This window comes from Phyllostomus hastatus, unplaced genomic scaffold (genome assembly GCF_019186645.2).
Source record: "Phyllostomus hastatus isolate PE091 unplaced genomic scaffold, TTU_PhHast_1.1 phas_scaffold_585, whole genome shotgun sequence".
Classification (NCBI taxonomy): Eukaryota; Metazoa; Chordata; class Mammalia; order Chiroptera; family Phyllostomidae; genus Phyllostomus; species Phyllostomus hastatus.
In genome coordinates, this window is record NW_025334037.1 from 20,857,287 (window position 1) to 20,876,728 (window position 19,442).

Genomic DNA, 19,442 nt, shown 5'->3' on the forward strand with positions numbered 1-19,442 from the left:
TGTTTTCTCTGTGCTGTAATGGGAGATGTTGTGTTCGCTCCCTCACAGATTGACTCCTTCCCTGCCCCTGCAGGAGCCTGCTGGGAAGTCGTGTATGTTCCAAGAGACGGGGTGGCAGTGGGATCTGCTGCCTAGAAGCTGCTGTTAGTGGGAGGAAGTCAGAGAGGGAAGGGCCCTTCAACTCTTGTGCTCAGAAGAGAAAGGAGCAAGATCAATATTAAAGTTTGATTTGCTGTTGAGATTTTCTGTGATTTTTTTTTTTAACTAAGAGGGAGATTGCTTTTTAATAGTGACAGCTATACTTGGGACTTCTGTAGAATTTTTCATCTTCAGAGCTGGCTCTTAATTGAGGCAAAAAGTGCCTGCAGAGATCAGTGTGAATCTGACCCATGCTGAGTCTAGGATCAAGCAGGCAGCAAGTTCTAGAGGAGGGGGGCTCCAAAAGGGTGTGCAGACCCACCTTCTGTTCTGAGTCTGCCTGTGACTGCCCCCGGGAGCTTGAGCAAATCATTCAGCCTCTTTGCTTCTTTGTAGTCTGGTTTTCTCTCCCCATAAATACTAATCTGCACCACTCTCCTCCCCCGCTGCTCCCCAACCAGTTTTTTGGGATATAATTGTGTGGGAAAATATAGTTTTATATTAAATATGGAGTGGAAAGAATCTACTTAGAGATTTTGTGACTTAGTAGATGTTTAAAAATCTCAAAAAAAAGTGGGGGTTTGTACTGTAGGTACCCTTTTTTCCCCTTTAAAATAATAACCATAGATCCTTAGTTGTGGCATTTCTCTTCCAGATGACTTAGTTTATAGAGATAAGAGGGGACTGTGTCAATGATACACTTCATTTTCTTTTGTCCTCTGATTGCAAATTCATGGTTTCGTTTTTGCATTACCTTCATTTCAGAAGACCTAGCTGGAAGCCAGAGAAAACGGCTTTGATCCTGTGACGTGGAATGGAGCTGTCAGGGCTGCTTGATGTACATAAGTAGAGTCCCAACATCTCAGTTGGCCTTCAGCATAGAAAGTCCCTTGACTGTTAATTTCCCTGTTAGGGAACCTGAGCTGACTTTGTTTTCCACTGCTAATGTGGATTGTTTCTCTTTTACTCACCCAAATGAAGGCTGAAACCATGCTATGCACTGTGCCGCCTGTCTGTAATAAAAGCAAGCCTCCTTGCTCAAGTAACTGATTTCCATATATTTGCCTGTGAGAATCACAACTTCAGTTTATTTTGTGTGAATGTATATCACCAGAGAATCCATTCACAGCTGGAACATTCAGCCAAGGTGCCTTTAGCTTATTGTTTGCCTCACACTGGAACTGCTGGCTAGCAGCAGCCTGCGTTACAACACACATCCGCCTGCCTTTCCTAGCCTCACAGTGCTGAGAGAAAGGCCCCAGTAGGAACAGGCCTGGGTGTCACCTGCATGCTGTGGTTTTACTCTGACCAACCTTTGTTTCCCGTCCAGGGCAGTAGTTGTGATGTTTGACAGGCTAACCTTGTTTATAGCTTTGGCCTCAGAGCTTACCAGGATAACATTCACTTCTAGGAGCTCTGCGCTGTGATTTCTCAAGCAGGAATAATTGCAGAGTGCTTCTTTCATTCATTTGCTCTCAAACATTTTTGACTGTCTCCTGTGCTGTCGTGCTGCGTGCTAGGCCTCAGGGATGTGAGGATGAGAAAGACTTTGTTCCTGTATGTAAAGATCTCAAAGTCTACTTTGAAAGAGAGAACTAATTGAACAGCTTTAATTTCACTTTTCAGTGCAATATAATAATTATTATATAGTATAATTATAAATTATTATTATAAAGAAGCATTTGTTGAATGCCAACCAGGTGCTGAAAGTATTTTAAACATGTACCATCTAATTTATTTCTCACAACAGTCCTAATAAGTGGTTAATAATTGTTATCTTCATTTCTCACCTGAGATGAGAAAACAGGCACAGAGAGGCTATCCCTACACGAGGTCATACACAGGAAGTGCTAGCGCTGGCCTTCACACTTGACCAGTGTGACTCAAGAAGGCAGGCTCCTGACCCCTGCACTGTAGTGATTCTCTGTAATGCATACGTTGGCTGTAGAGAAGGCTACAACTGTCTCAGAACAGAGAATCAGAAAGGTAGCATTTGTGCTGGACTTTGAAGGAAGGGTGGAGTGGGCCTGTCCAGATAGAAGGGTAGGAACCCGTTCGAGCAGAGAGGCCGACATGTCCGGCCGGAGATGAGTCGAAGAGGTGGGTGAGTTCACCCCGTAAGGGTCTTCATGCCATGTTGAAGTACCAGAACGTTTGCATCATTCCCTGTTAGACTTACCTCTTGACTACAGTGTTGTCCTGTCCATGGAAGAGATGCACAGACTTCTGAATCTTACGGGCTTCTTCCCGAGTCACATCTCATGATTGGTTATGGGTAGGTTGTTTGCCTTCCTTTATGCCTCAGTTTCCCCATTAGAATGGCACATCCTATTATACTTTAAGGACAAAGATGATGTGAAGCATTGAAAGTATTCTCCTTTTGGTTTCTTCTTTTAGATTAAAAAAAAACAAGCAACTGAGATAAAGTAGTCATAAAAGGAAACTTTGATTTGTGTCTTATTTATACCCCTATTTTGACAGCTCCTGCCTAAGTCGTTATCTAGCTCCTTGTAGATTAATGGAGAAAAGGAGGACTGAAGCATCAACATTTTCCAAGGGGATTTAAGGCTATAGAAGTTTTACAAGCTAGTCAAAGAATAAAAACGTTGTCAAATATGTCCCTGAGTTAAATCAAATGCTGAAGAGTCTGGCCGGAGGCTAGTTCTCTTCTTCCTTCTTTGTCTTCAGAGCTGGTTTTGTTTTGTTTTTTTACTTTTTAAAAATTTTATTTATTGATTTTTTAGAGAAAGAGGAACATCAGTTTGTTGTTCAACTTATTTATGCATTCATTGGTTGATTCTTGTTATGCCCTGCCTGGGAATCAAACCCACAACCTTGGTTTATCAAAACAAAGCTCTAACCAGCTGAGCTGCCCAGCCAGGGCCATCAGCACTGTTTTGAACTAGTACTAAGCATAATAGATTTCAGGAAGTCACAAAACTCTGGCCTGTGTTTTAAGAGTAAGTAAATATGATGTCATTGGTAATGCCTCCCTCACCCGTGGCAGCCACAGCAAAATTGTTGTCAGGGGTGACTTCTTTTATTTTAGGAGGAACCTGCTGGTCTCTAACATCTTCTTATTTCTTCCCAGTGAGGGGCATTGAGGAGATCCATGATTTCATTTTCCCAACAGCTTCCAAGGACGACATTCATCTCTTTACCCAGAAACTCACATCAGGCATCTGTAACGGATGCTGGGAGCAGAAGCTGGTGTGTTTTTGTTTTGGCCTGGTTTTCTCTTGTATCTTTTTTCTTTTTCTCCTTTCTGCTTCATATGAAGATTAGAGCCAATGAATGCAGGGAGGTTGCTTCAGTACTTTAAGGAAGTTGTCCAAAAGCTAAGATAAAACTGGGGTACCCTAAATGAGAAGGTGTGTACCAAAGATCAATATATTCATGTGCTTGTGCCTGTTTGGACTCAGGAACCTAACTATGAGTGGTTACAGGTTGGCCAGAGAAATACTTTCTTATTCACAAGCTGGGGTTTCAGGGAACAAAAACAGTATCTTTTATAAATGCCTCATTCCCCTACTCCTCAGCACCACTACCAGTTGTTCCCCGTAGGTTGCAGTGTGGTTGTAAAACAGAAAAGCATTTTGTTTCCGTGGTGAGTACATGTCTCCTTCCCCTCTGGTTCCATCAATTCTGTTTAAAGGAGAGTGAGATTGAGTGTGAGAAAGACAGTGCAGAGAAGGAGGAGCTGACGGAACAGCAGTGAAGGTCGGGGGAGGAGCGTTTCCCTGCTGCCCCTGACTGCTGGGTGCATCTTGGTCTAGATGCCACAGGGATGGCGTGCTGTGTTATGCCTCCTGCACAGCCACGGCCACTCAGTCGAGGGCCCGCTGAGGCTGAGCAGGCTGGCAGCTTTGCCCTGACTTTCAGGGTTATCCAGGACCAACAGCTGAACAGCAGTCATAGCAGTGATGCCTGCTTATGTCTTGGACATTAAATAGGAGCTAACCTACATATGTCATTTCAAAGCTTTAAAACAGCCCTCTGGAGTATAGTTATTTGAATTCTCTTTTTACAGATGAAGAAATTAGTATTATAAGAGTTTAAGTGATTAAGCCATGGTCACAGAGTTACAGAGTGACTCCACCAGGAGTAGAGTCCAGGTAAGTCAGGCTTGAAATTCTCTGCTTTCAGCTACTGCACTACCTATACTATACTGTACTACACTACACTGTACTACACTGCACTGTACTGCACTGCACTGTACTACACTATACTACACTGTACTATACTACATGACACTACACTGCACTATATTGCACTATACTACACTGTACTACACTATACCACACGACACTACACTCTACTACATCGTACTACACTACACTGTGCTACACTACACATTATACTGCACTGCACTACAGTGCACTACACTGTACTATGCTACACTGCACTACACTCTACTATACTGCACTACACTCTACTGCACTGTATTACACTTTACTGCACTGCACTACACTACACTGTACTATGCTGCACTGCACTACACTGTACCATGCTACATTGCACTACACTCTGCTACGCTGCGCTGTATTGCACTGCACTGTATTACACTGCACCACACTGTACTATGCTATACTGCACTGCACTACACTGTACTACAATGTGCTACACTGTAGTACACTCCACTACACCATACTACACTGCACTGCACTATACTACACTGTACTGTACTACACGGCCTTTCTTAGGAGATGGAAGATTACTATCTTCTAACCTCTTGGCTGGAATAAATAAAGTTGATGGAATTGTGACAAGCCAACAGGGATTTGGCATTTTTATCAGAAAAAATTTCATTTTCTCTGTTGAGTGGCAACAATCAGTTTATCTGAGAAGGTAGAGGAGGTGGAGCTTGCCAGGAAAATGCCTGAGGTGGAAGGAACAGGAACTTCTCTCCTCACACAGGTAAACACTAGTTTACTCCCTGGCTTTTGTGGAGCCAGCAATTGCTATTGCCTTTTCTGAAAGAGACACTGTTCACCCAGTGGCAGGTGCAGGCCAACTGTTGTCATGGCAACGGCAGGGGAGGCAAGCAGTTTAATTCCAGAACTGATAATTAACTGGGGGGTTGGGAGGGCGTGAGGACAGAAATGGGGGGATGATTGTTTCAGGAGGGAAACCTTAGCAATTACGGGCAGGCTGCATAGATGAAAAGGCCAAGCACGATGCTCCAGCCCAGCATGCCCCTGGAATTAGCGCTCACCGCCTCTGGCTGGGAATTTTTGACAACCTAAAGGGAAGGGTCGAGTCCCCAACCAGCTAAGACCCTTTTAGGACCAAATGAGGAAAGGAATGAAACACAGGCTGTAAAAAGAAATGCAGGGGGCCAGATGAATGACTACCCTAAATAACATCACCCATCCAGGAGCAATCCAGAAATGCTATCTAAACTCTGCGGGAGAAAAGTCATGCTTGGGGATCAGACAGACCCACAAAGCATACCTGTCGTGAATTTCTACTTCTGTGGATGGAGTGGGAGAGAGTGGCTTCTTAGAAAGAAAAGAAGACGACGACCTGTAGAGGTGATGAATTTGTTTGGGTACGTGGTCATCATGTCTATTCATCTGTCAGCCCCTCGGAGATTATAATAATGAAAGCAAGCCAAGTGTTCACGTGGATTATCTATCTCATTTAATCCTTACAGCAGCCCCGGGGGAAGGTGCTATTATTATTCTTGTATCACACTCTACCTCGTATGTTCAGCACCTTGTGCAAGGTTAAAGAGCTATCGATTTGTATTTGTAAAGTAAAACCCATACTACTCGACAGGGAAGTCATGGTGCGAATCCAGAACAAAATCAGACTTAAGTAGATATAAACACTTTACAATAAAAAGGAGAGTAGTATATTTTCTAGCAGAATAAGGTGAGCCACAGAATAAAGATTACTGAATGAACAGTGTTGGAGAAGATCCTGTCAGGCTTTTGTGATCCGTCAGACTCATGGCCGATAGATCAGCCCTGTGTCCCCGGCCCTGAGCAGGTGACTCTGTGGCACAGGGAAAGTTAAAGCTTAGACAGAGTGATGGGCTGGTGACATTACAGAGTACAAAGAGATTGTCCAAAATTCCTGCAATGATATATTCTAACCAAACCTCCATGGTTTATGTGTTTTTCAAAATTTCTGTGTGTGTGTGTGTATGTGTATATAAGATAGAGAGAGAGATAGAGAGGGAGGGAGAGAGAGAAAGAAACAGATAGTGGGGAGAGAGGGAAAGAGATTTTATTTTAAAATAGTGAATCTCAGTAGGAGGACAAACAGCATTTCTTCAGTGGCACTTTGTTCCAGGTGTTATCTTTGGTGCTGGGAATACAGTTTTCAACAAAATGTTCAAGGTCCAGGCCCTCAGAGAGCTTACATTCTAGAGTCTCACATGGCATAGAGGAGTGTAAGTGGCATGTAACTCAAAAACACATTTTAAAGAAAACCATTAGTTCCTGTCTTCTGACCTATTATAGGAACTAAAACGTGCCCAGTCCTACTGGCTGGCAAGAAAATAAACAGAAAATAGAATAAAAGAGAAGTATAGGTTGATAATCACTACTTAAAACTATGAGCTTCCCCTCAGTTTTCCAGAGATTTGACAAACTAATATGTTGGTATTGCTTTTGCAAGTGAAACAATTAATATCAAAATTTGGGAGCTCAACAGATACTGTGGCTGTGCTGGAAAGTGTAATTTTGCCTGTATAATAGAGATGGGACTGTTTCACGGAGGTCTCATTAATGTGCTATTCATCAGCAAAGAACAATGTAACCTTTCTCTGCAGGGTCAGGATACAAAAGGCTATTGGAATAATTTTCTTCTTCTGTTTTAAGAAAATAAATTAAACACTGTCTAGAAGTCTAGATACAGAAATTGAAATCACTGAAGACAGAAAAACAATGTGTCCACTCATTCTGGAATCAATGTAACCTGTCATTTCTGTAGGCTTCGTACCTTTATTCATTTACTTAACGGATTTTACCAAGTGTCTACTGTGTGGCAGGCGGTGCCAGGTGTCGGGGCCATAGCGGAAATCAAAACCAAGCCCAGTCTTTTTTCTCGTGGTGCCTACTGTGTAGCGGTCGGTCTGTCCTCCAACTTCCATGGGTATACATCTGTTCTGCATGGGCTCAGCTCTCTGCGAGCTTCGAGATTCCACAGCCTGCTAAAAGGATGTGCAGTTGTGAATGGGAATCCCCCAGTGCAGGGCTTCCAGGGTACATTGGACTGAACACTAATTGTTTGAATTGTTGATTTACTTTTCTAAACTAGGGTTCAGTGGTCGAGTAAGTTGGGCAAATGCTGCTTGTTCTCCCACCTTTTACAGTTCCACAAGCACGAAGGTATAATAAAGGCTGTGAGTAGCTCTGCGATGTCCCGCCTTCAGTGGAACCCCTCTGTCCCTGCGCTCTCTCATCAGTCATCCAGGGGCGATAGCGCCCCGTCTGTCTGTGCCAGGGGTCCAGTGAGATAACATGTGAACGATTGTATGTAAGAAACGCAAATAAGAAATGTAAATGATGCCCTGTGCCCTTCAGCAGTATTCAGCACTAACCAAGGAGAGTAGGATTAGATGATGTAAAGTCACAAGTCTACTTACAATCGTATGCATTAGACTGTGATTGTGTTTACAACCTGAGGTTCACACGTAAGTCATTTAAACAAACGTTTACCAGAAATAACAAAGGAAACAAGAAAATTGACCTTGATTGAGCACTGTTAACAACTTATACACACAGGGTACACACAGACATCTCATTTCTTTATTTTGGCAAAGGTGGTATTGCTATTCCCCTATTACATTGATGAGCAAATCGAATGAAAGGAAGTGACTTCTTCAAGGTTGCCCAGCTGGAACTGGAAACCATGAGAGTCAGGACTTAAAGTACACCCTTCTTGTTCTCCATCCACTGCCTTTGCTCTCATAGCTGCTTTTGTTCAAAACATAGCTCTTGTTTCCTCCGCCCTCTCTAACATGCTTCTCCTTCTCAGTAAATGGCATCGCCACTCTCAGGCCGGTAACCTAGGAACCATACTCAACATCTCTGTTCTTCACATCCTGTATCCCGCTGATCAGCACATCCTGTCAGATGCACCCTCAAGTGCACGTCAAGCCCTGGAACTCAGTGCACCACCACCCCGTCCTGGCCAAGCCACGTCCGTTCTCCAGGAATCCTGCTGCTTTCTCCCAGTCGCCATTCACTCTCCCTTACCCCCTCCACCCGTCACCATTTCATTGTTGGCATAGACTGGAGTGAGCTTTCATGACACAAAGGACATCATGTAATTCTTCCATTTAGAATGCTCCAGGAGGTGGTATATCATGTCTGGAATCGGCTTCAGAATAATCTGGGCAGAAGGGGGCCTAGAAGACATACAAGAGGCAGTCCCACCTGCCTCTCCATCCTCACACTGGCCGCTCACTTCAGCCACCTTGCACTTTTGCTCTTCTTCACACAGGCCTGGCGCTCATTCAGCTTCAGGGCTTCGTCCTTCCGTTCCCTTCTGCCTGAATGCTCACCCCAGATCTTCACGTGGCTCTCTGTCACTTGACCCAGGCCTCTGAAGTCTCGCCTCTTGGGACCTTCATTTCTTACCCTGCCTGGGTTATCTGCATAGACGTGTCACTGCGTAAAGATGCTAATGTATTTCACTTATTTTCCTTCTCCCCCACTAGAAAGTAAGTGTGCATTATGAGGACAAACACTTTGTCTTTTACACCACGGTGTTTTTAATGCCTGGAACATTATAGGCAACAACCTTTTCAGGAAATAAATAGCTAGGCAAGCTTGGTTGTCTAAGTTGCGGAGAGAACCCTGGTTTGGAATGGGAAAACCTTACACTTTTACTTGATCACATTTTCAGCCTGTCACCTGGCTGAGAGTTCATTTACCTTCAGCTTTTGTTTGGGAGTCTGCTTTTGTTGTCCACAAAATTCCTCAAAATGGGGATAACAAGGTGATAGAACTTGGGGAGATGGGTAGAGATTAAATAAGCAAATGTTTATGAGTCCTTTGAAAATAGTAAGGTGTCCCAGACATGCAGAAGAAAGCCTGTCTGTCTTTCAGAGCCTGGTCCTCTCAAGGGCGGCACTGGGGTGGGGGTGAGGGTGGGGGTGGGGCTTACACAAATCCATTTCTTCAGTGCTTCTCTGCATCTCCATACCCTTAATGCTTGGCAGAGATTCTGCTCTGGCAATGTTAGAATCATAAGTCCAGGCCCTTTGATCCGTCCTCAAAACCTGGCCTAAAGAACAGCTTGCCCACGCCATATGGTTCCCAAATGAGTATGTGGAGTGATGCTTACGCACCATAATTTTTGCTAAGAACCAGCTAATAGCGAAGTATCTAGGGGCAATTCACTTAGGCGGGGCTCCCCTAATGAGAGGAAAGTCTTCCTTGATTATTCTCAGTCTTGTTTCTCAGAACATGCCAAAGTGTGTTTAAATCAGTGAGTAACACTGTCATTACAAAAACCAGAGCGAACCTGAATGTTCTTTGGAATGAGAAAGGCTCATCCTGTGCAGTTGCCACATTGATCAGAAGGAACTGGCCCTTCTGTCTTAAACACTGTATGTGCCCAGGTGACCATGACTCCTTTCAAAGATTCATATTCTTTGCAGTCTTCTGCCTCTGTGGTGGTCTCAGTAGTTTCAAACTCCTCCCCAAACCTCATCTGAGAAGCCATCTTTCTTACCCTCTGGCCACTGTAGGCTCTCGTCATTCTAAACCATTCCTTTCTCAATAGAAACAGGTGAGGCGGTAAATGTTCTAGTTGCTGTGAGTTGTGTTGTCACTTGTAGCATGGATCCTACAGCAGTGAACTTCTTACCAGGTAAGTAAAATCTACTTGTTCACACAAAACACGGACAGGGAAATGGTTTATTCGTGAAGAGGAGGACTGGACTATTCTAAGAGCCTAACCTGCTGCTCCCTCTACTCCCAGGTCGAGGGGAGGGGGGACAGAGGAGGAGGAGCTGTTACCTGCTTCTGGAGGCAGCCCGCTGCCCAAGACAGACTGTAGGGGACCAAGAGGCGTCCCAGTAGAGGACGCTGTGCAGTGAAGTGTGGGGCTGGGAGAGCCGTGCCTCTCCTTGCCTCCACTTCAGGTCCTTCTGTCCTTTCTGAACGGAGTCAGATTACAAATGTTGGATTTACATCGTGATGATGAAAGGGGGAAGAAAAGAACGGATTTCCTTTGCAACAGCTTGGATGGAGCTGGAAGCATTATGCTAAGCGAAATAAGCCAGGCAGTGAAAGACAAATACCATATGATCTCACCTTTAACAGGAACCTAAACAACAAAACAAAGAAACAAGCAAAATATAACCAAAGACACTGAAATTGAGGACAGGCTGACAGTGACCAGAAGGGAGAGGGGAGGGAATTTCAGGGGAGAACAGGAAGGGTTTACAGGAACAAATTTAAAGGACACATGGACAAAAACTAGGGGGAGGGTGGTAATGGGAGGGAAGTGGGGAGGGTTGGGTGGGTGGGTTGGAATCGGAGTAAAAGGGAGAACTCTGTACTTGAATAATGATTAAAATTAAAAAAAAATAGAAAAAAAAAGAACGGATTTCCTGTCATGGTAATTAGTAAAATTACAATAGGATCAACCCACTGATACTTAGTAAGTGCCTAGTAAATGCTAAGCACTTTATCCACGAATACTGGCCTGGGCCTTGAGGCTTGGCCTCAGTGGTAATCTTTCAGGTGTGCGGAAAGCTAAGGAGCCGTTGCTGTAAGAACCTCAGGGAACTCTCTCCGCCGCCTCCTCACAGACCTTGTGGAAACACCGTCCCTGCCAGCCAGTGTCCCTGCTGCCTCTCTGGCAGCGGCTTCTGTCACTGTTCCTCTCGTGCTCTGCTGTCGTGGAGACTCTGCTGTCTGTCTGCTTTTTAATCCCTACAGCTCCTACCCTTCCTTCAAGGTCCAGCTTGGTTCCCTCCTCTTCCACGAAGCCTTCCTTGACCCTCTAGTTTTTACAGTTCGGTTTTGGACTTACCACTTTCTTCTCACACCAAGGGCCCGTGAGCTTTTCAACACAGCTTCTGTACTTGATATTTCTTTATCTCAGTCACACCCAGTAGGTCTGTAATACTGAGCAGTACTTTGCCATGTTCCAAACTTGGAAAATGACAGGCTGGGACACATCACCCCCTGGCCATCCCTTAGATAATAACGAACATGGCCATAGTAGCTAACGCTGACCACGGGCTGACTGTGTACCAGGCACTGTTCCGAAAGGGTTATGGGTCATGATTCCATTTCATCCTTACAGTAACCTCATAGGGATAGAGGTTGTTCACCCCCATTTTCTGAATGAGGAAAATTTAAAAATGGAAAGATTAAGTAATTGGCCCAAGGTCACACAGCTAGCAAATGGTAAAGAACCAGGGTCTGAATCAAAGCCATCTGGCTGCAGAGTCCGTGTTCTCAGCTGCCTCTCTCCACCGCCTTCTTCGAGTCTCCACTGTAGGCTTGCACTAAAATAAGCAACTAGATAAACAGATAAAATTTAACATATTTTGTGAACAAAAATAAACAAAAGTTTCCCATGCACATCTGTTCCAAAGCAGGGTTCTAGGCTAACCAGTCAAAGCTCGTTTCTTTGCTGTTTTCATTGAAAGCTGTGCCTGTGCCCCGCCTGCTCTGTGGGCCTTTCCCGAGGGGCAGGGATGCAGCGGGGAGAGATCTGGGGGGAGTGAGCCAGCTCTCAGGGCTGTGCCAGACGAGCCCCTGGGGAGGTCCGGGCGGTGCTCTCTTTCCCGTCCTTGGCAAGTGTTGGCCGCACAGGCGCGTCCACGACAGTGCTACCTGGCCAGCTTCAGACTCGCGTGCCTTGAGCATGACGAGTCTTTGGAAGGAGTCACGATCCCGGGGGAGGTGGTGCAGGCTGCTGTCTGAGAAAGCGGAGTGTGGACTTCAGTGTATCATTCTGAGATACTTACCCAAATAGACAGGCATTTTGTGCTGACTCCTCCTTTTCCCACTGTGGCCTGACAGTTTCCTCTTTCTTCTTTTAAAACAATCTGCCTAGAGAGTGTTTCTCTTCCTCCCTGCCTTTGAGTGATAGGACTAACATCTGGGAGGGAAGCAGGGATCTCTTTCTTCAAAGGTTATCATCTCCATCAGTCCCGGAAGTCGCTTACAGCCAAGGGGATAGCAGAGGTTAGTCAAGATTATAATATATGAAATTGCCAGACAACAATAACATAAAAAACACGTAATTAAAAACGAAACGTGTGTTCCGAACTCGAGCAGTTTTAAGAGTTCTCAGAATCAGTGTGATGCCCTGGCTGAGGACTGTGGGCATTGTAGTCAGGGGTCCCGGCTCTGAGTTCCAGCACATCGCCTGCCAGCTGTCTAGCCCCAGCCCTGCTGTTTAAAGTCCCTGGGCCTTGGTCTTCTCCCTGGCAAAATGGAGGCAATAGTGTCTAAAACGAGGTTACTGTGAGGATTAATGAGATTATCATTACTCATTCATTAAAAAATAAAACACTTATCTATTGAGCACCTTCTTGGTGTAAGGCATGTAAGTACATGGGATATGCAGATGTTCCCAAAATCTCAGTGGCAAACCACAGCAGCACACACTTATTTCTCTCACATGCTGTAGTTCCACTGTGGCTCAGCTTCAGGTCTGCTTCCTTCTCCTTCATTCTAAGACCAAGGCCAAAGAGCAGCCCCTACATGGGGCACATGGGGCACTCTGGCAAAGGGAAAAGGGCAATGACAGAACCATGCAGCCCGGCCCAGCACAGCAGGGGATCCCTGCCGAGGCAGAGTGGGGAGTGGTGTCAGGTGGAGAAAAGAGTCCTGAAGGTCCACAAGATGAGAACAGTGTTGCAATGATCCAGATGAAAGGTCTCTAGTTCTCAACTTGGATAAGAACAGCAGCAGTGGGGAGAAAAGAAGAGGTGGGGAAAGTGAGGGTAGGGGGAAAGAAGAGGTCTTAGCGAGTGGCTGCACTTGAGCAATAAAGGAGAAAGGTGGGGCTAACCAAGAGCACTGGCTTCGTAGCCTGGCTGTGGTACTGCTTGGTTATATAAACTCAGACAAGCCATTGAGCCCTCTGGGCTCGAGTTTGAACATTTACACAAAAGAGGCCTGACTTTGATGTGGCCCCAGAGATTCCTTTCAGCTCTGCCCCTCTATGGTTCTAAGACTCCAAGCTCTTTGTCTTAGGAGACCACAGACTACTGGGGGGTGCGGAGGGGGGCAGGAGGGGGGGCGTGCTGCTGGGAGGGAAAGTTGGTTTGGCAAGAAAGATGTTACAATGACTCTGTTTTGCATTTGTCTCAGCCTTTGAGTTATGTATCTTTACTTTTTGCCTTTGCTCATAGCCCTGCTTTCTCCTTGGCTTTGTTGTGAATCCAAAATGAAGATGGAATTTATTTTTCAGCTCCGAAGTGAGATCCTAGGGAACGCACAGGGCCTTGAGGTCAGGGGACTGATACAGCCTAGTATATAATGTTTCTCAAGGATCTTTTGATATCCTGGCACCTTGTACTTTCTTCTAGCATATTCCCCAGTATGATAGCATCACAGCATCAACCTGGGACTCTTGGGAGAAACCTTATTCTCCTCCACCCTCACATATTCATGGACTTAGAAACTTCTGCTAATTCTTCCTCCTTCTCAAGGGTTTGCTCCACCTCTCTTGCATCTTTACTCATTCTTTCCCTTGGGAAGACAAGTAACTTGTCTGATTGGTGTGAGTCTGGCCTGTCATTTGACCTCTCTTCTCCATTGTGCAGGGCTGACATGTTGATAACCACTGCTCCTAAAAGACCACGTGGCCACATCCATCTCTCTTCCCTTTCGCTTTCTTGAATCACGTGGTTTAGGCAGGATGGGCCATTCTAGCTCTTTTGCTCTCTGATTCAATAGACAAATTAGGAAGGAATTGCCTCTGATGGAACCCGGGAAGTCTTTGTTCCAACTTCTCCATCAGTAAGTGAGTAAATTAAATCACTCCTTCCTCGGGATGCAGATAACTGTAATTCAGTAGGGGAGGTAGCAGGAGGCACCTGCGGTGCAGCCTCAGACACCAGTCTGCCTCCATCAGCACTGCTCTTTATTAATTGGGTCTCCATCCCCAAGAGTAGTACTTTGATCAAAGTTTATCTCCTGAAGTCATTGCACTCCTTGTTTGAAATTAGAGAATACAGCGAGTAAGTGACACCGTGACCTTCAGCAGAGCCCTTTCAATATCACATCACAACTGTTAATGCCCCCCCCCCCCGCCCCTCAGCTTTCCAGCAGGGAAGGGCAGTCACTATTAAAGAGGAGACTGCCTTCTTGCCACACGTCGTACAGAGCGGCTTTCAGAGCCCGTTGCCAGCAGCCAGTGTCTGCTTGGCCCACAGACTCTGTTTCCAGGAAACTCGGTCCAGCTCCATATCCTGGCATTCTAAGCATTTCAGGTAAAATGCTGGGTTTGTACTTTTTTTAGATGGCTGTTTCAATTAAATGATTGCTTTGACTTTTCAGTATTAAATTCATTGTGTAGTATGAGCTCAACACAGATGAGAGTTGTACTTGATAGTTTGAGGGATTTTAGTCTTCCTATCCCTAGCCCCAACTGATATCCCGTGCAGTGTTTTGAAATACAACTTTTTAACTGAGATATTTACATTTTAGCATGACATTGGTACTTTATTTTAACTAAAATTACAGGCTCAGGTGAAATAGTTAAATCAATTAGTGTGCATAGTTATAACCCCAGTTGATTTGTTACAGAAAAAAAATTAATTTGTACTGTTTCCAGGACAGAGCCCATGAGACGAAGCCAGTGGGCAGTGACCTGCCCTGCCAGCATGTGTGCCGGCCACCGTGCAGGACACCGTGGATGCAGAGCAAGCCTCAGGCCTTGCCCTCAGAGCCCTGGTAGTCTAATTGAGAAATGAAACTCATGAGCAAAGTATTCTGATATATTAGAACCCACACAGAGAAATGTGTCCATTGCTAGGGGAGGCAGAGTAAAACATGCCTAATTGTTCCTAGGAAAGCAGGAGAGATTTCAAAGATGTTGACCTATTGCAACCAATGACCTGAACAGCTACACAGCAGAAAGCTGATTGGTGGAGGGTGGAGAATGGACACTAGAATATTAAGATCCATTAGTTACAGAGGGATTTTGATCCGTGGTTCATAAGGAGAATGGTGTGCTCACTCTATAGCCATTCAAATCCTTTGTCAGCATCTTGCTTTATTTTGTAACAGAGTTTTGCCAACATTTATCCTTCTGGTTCTCAAAAGAGCATGGACATAATGCAAGTAAACTTGGCATATTTTGAGGCTGCCATGACCTAGGGCTTTTTCAACTTTGAAGTTTCATTCATTCATTCATTCATTCATTCATTCATTCTATCCCTCTCTTTCTGTACAATCTAAAAAAGATTTAGTATTTTTTTATCCATCATCTACTCTTTGAGTTGTTTTCTGTTGTAACTATGGCTCCTGTGTCTCATTGTAGTAGTCAGCGACTGATTGTAAGGAACAGAAATCCACCCAAACAAGTTCAGGTAACATGGGGCATGGGAAGGATATGGTACACTTCACAGGACTCAGTCAAATGACACATTTCTGTGCCTTATGGCCCAGAATGGACATAGGAGTGGAAATTGGTTAGGATTGGAGATTGCTCCCTCAGTCTCCATTCTTTCTCTGTTTCTCTCCCCTGCTTCACTCTCTACCCTGTGGAGCAGCCTCGCCTGCTTACTTCTGTCTCTCCTCTTGCCTGGTAATTTCTGCTTTCCCTGGCACCACTCAGACCCTAGCTCAATGGCAGTTTTCTGATGCAGGATTCAATACTGCCTCACCACAGTCTCAAGAGAAAACCCAGCCAATTTCATCTGTCTGTTAATTAGCTGTCCTTGATTTAGGAGTGCAGGGTGGAGGAGGAGTCTTGTTTATAGGGCTTCTTCTCCCCAAGGTGAGGGCAGGGCAGAAGGGTAAACAGGGACAGATAGGCAAAATTGTATTATATATTCCATAATGCTGCCCTAGAAAGGCAAACTCTGGTGTATAATCTAAGATGGTAATTTAGTTTTTCTTAACACAGTTTTAATAGTTACACAACAGAGCTCCCCAGAGTGCCCATGTCCAGTGCCCACCCTGAACCAGTTCCAGTGGTTACACACCTGCTTTGCATAGATAAGTAGAATAGTGATCAGTCAGTCAGCATGTGGCTCCCAGAAGCACCCCATTTCTCATTTGTTGTGTGTGGCCTCTTACAGGCCAGGGTATATGAGAAAAACCATGAATTTGGAGTCACTGGAGCTAGTTCTGTCTCTTGCTAATTTGGTGGCCATGACCTAGTTCCAACTTTTTAGAGCCTGTTTATGGATTCACAAAACGAGGTTGGCTTGTCCCTCACCAGCCCCACTAGGTGTTTGTGAAGAGCACATGATAAAAGTGTACTGAAAGATTTCATGAATAGTAAGGCACTATACAGATGAGTTCCCTTATTGACAAATTATGTGGAGGTGAGAACAAAGATACCGTATTTTATTTTGACGTTTAGCATGAGGTACTAAGAAGCAGACCCCCTGACATCTGCTCACCTAAAACTGGGCATGGCTTTAGGCAAGACTCATAAACACACCAACTTCCTGGTTCCTCCGCTGGCATCCCGTGCTCTCATCAGCGTGCGGCGTTCTGGACTGCGAGGTAGAGCGGCGCGCTCCCCGATCCGTGATCAGTGCACAGGTCTGCACGGCTCCAGTGCGTGAGAGAGGACCTTTCGTTTTCCTCATTGTTGAACGGGAACTGTTGTAATCGTTATAATGTTGTTAAATAACATTATGAAATCTAGGGTGTTACATTTAATTAGATGGTGATGCTGAAAGGAAAACATGGATCACAAGTTATTCCCATTTGCAGTTGAATAAAAGCTAAGTAATTTGTAGAAGGTCACTCAGACAGCAAGTTGAGGGGCTAGGATCCAACCCAGTCCTGTCTGACTCCAGATCCTGCATTTTCCCGCCGTGCCTCAGCCCTGCCAGACCCTAGAGCGCTTGTTCTGTCTGCTGCTGTCTCACTGGGGGTCTGTGAAGGTAGAGAAAAGTCTGTACGCTGTTTTCACTATTTTGAAAATTGTAATGGGGAATTTTACACTTAGCTTCAATAAGGGCAGAGTTATGTTAACTGTCCCTCCCCCTCCAGGGACCTGATTTGCCAGTTATTGATTATTTAATTCATACAAGAAAACTAATATTAAAAAATGCTATTTGTTAGACAAGGAGTTGCAAATTCTGAAGTCCATGAATAGCATATGGATACCCTTGGTGGTAAAAAGATTGTAAAATACAGTCTCATTTTAAAACCACAAACTGATAGGTCATAGGCCAAATCTGGCTTAAAGCTGCATTTTGTTTAGCTCATAATGTATTGCTTCAATTTTTGAATTAGTGACCAGCCTTTAAAAATTATATTTTACATCAAAAAGCGTATTTTTTTTATCCTTTGAAAATTCACAAGTTCTGCCAACACTGAATGCACATTTCCCCCTGACACTGAGCAGCTGGCGCCTTCGACAGGGCAGGCACTTTCCATTCGCCAGTCTCCACCTGGCCCAGTTCATTCATTTCGCTCATTCACGTTACCTCCCAGGCACTTGCAGACATTTGAGTCTTGAGGCCTGGGCTAGTTCAGACTCCTCATTATGTTGTTTGGTTATAGAGTTAAACCCATTCCCTGGCAGTAATCACTCACACCTTTTGTACCCTGTACGATTTTATTGGTCTTCTCTGTGTGTTATTTTAAGGTCATTCATGCAAACTTGTCAGTTTGGGGGGCTGGGAATGCAGAGAGGAGTAAGACAGAGCTCCTGCCCTGAGGAAGCCCATAGTATAGGCTTTCTTTTTAATTCATGAAAGCATCTAGCACCCTGATATGTACCAAATTCATGTTCAGGACCTACTTGCTAGAGTACAGTGATTACAGAATGAGGTTTGGTGTTGCGAAAACCCTAGGATAGAGTGCTGGCCCACCGTTTTTTGCCCACTTAGGCAATTTGTGCAAACACTTCAACTTCAGTTTTCTTGTCTGTAAAACTGGGTAATCATAGTACCTATAGGGTAAGATAAAGATGAGTGACCTGAGGCTCATAAGGGGTTAGGCACAGTGTTTAACATTTGATAACTACCAGTGTATGGTAACTCTTATTAGTAGGACTGCACATGCATGCAGTTGGCACTCGGTTGATGCTTGTTGAATGAGCAAATGCATAGATAGAATGAGCTGAATGTAAGGAATTAAGTGTGTTCAGACAGTCAAATAGCTGTCAAGGATGATGGCACCAATAGGGTCTCCAGCAGCCTGGAGAACACAGATTTTTTGATAGCTTTAAGTGCTCTAGTTTTCATGAGAATAGAAGCACATGATGTGGCAGAATCACCACCCAAAGTGCTTTAAAACAGATTTACCAGTTCACTTCTGTGGAAAAACATCAACCCAAGTATAATGTATGAGTAAGTTAACATAAGATTGGGGAGTGGGGAATAACTCTCTAACAGCCTTCCAAGGTACACTCGTGCTCTTGAGCCTTGAGAATGTATTCAGGACTTCAGCACTGGCCTGTGGGCTAGCCTCCCTGACACAGCATGTTAAGATTTCTCTGTGGAGAATCACTGCAGTTGCTAAGGTGACTGCTAGAGTGGGAAAAAGCATTAGACCATTTTCCCAGGGCTTCTGGACTGCTTCCTCTTTTTACAGCCTTAAGGGGCAGGCAGAGGGGAACAAATTTATTTACTTTCTGCCATCACTGTCTCATTTAATTGTTACACTGATCCTCTGAAACAATTTACTGTACAGATGACAAAACTGAAGCTCAGAGAGATTAAGGGATACGTGCCAGTTTTTGAACGTCTGTAAATGACAGGACCAGGGCTCTGGCTCTTTCATAACTCTACGTGGCCATCCCAAACCAGCCTCACCACCTCTAGGTTTCCAGGGTGGCCATCAGCCCATTGTTATTCCCACTCCCAAAAGGAAACTCAAGTAAAGGCCAGCAGAATGCCGAGTGAATATGCACTGCCCGCTTTCTTCTTACTCATTTTCGACAGATGTTTATTAAGCACCTACATTGGGCAAAGATCTTATTGCTGAGAATACAGGATAAACAAGAGTGATGAGATCCTATCTCTGGTGGAATTGAATTCTAATGGGAAGAGATTGAAGGGAAAAAATCCAGTAAACCACTAAAAGAACAAAATAATTTCAGACAGCAGTGCTAGCCAAGAAATGAAACAGGGTGATTTGACAGAAAGAGACTAGGGAGAAGAAGGTACTATAGATAGG

General features: G+C 44.6%; 1 protein-coding gene across 2 annotated transcripts in view; it reads left to right on the forward strand.

The window, feature by feature from the left end:
- TRIM44 (tripartite motif containing 44) overlaps positions 1–19,442 on the forward strand; it is a 112,922-nt gene that overhangs the window by 61,952 nt on the left and 31,528 nt on the right. The window contains exon 5 of one of the 2 annotated variants that reach the window (XR_006784170.1): positions 4,169–4,253. The exons of the other annotated variant lie outside the window; for it this stretch is intronic. The gene's annotated coding sequence lies outside the window, so the exon portion shown is untranslated. The remainder of the gene's footprint in view (positions 1–4,168; positions 4,254–19,442) is intronic. 2 annotated transcript variants of the gene reach the window in all.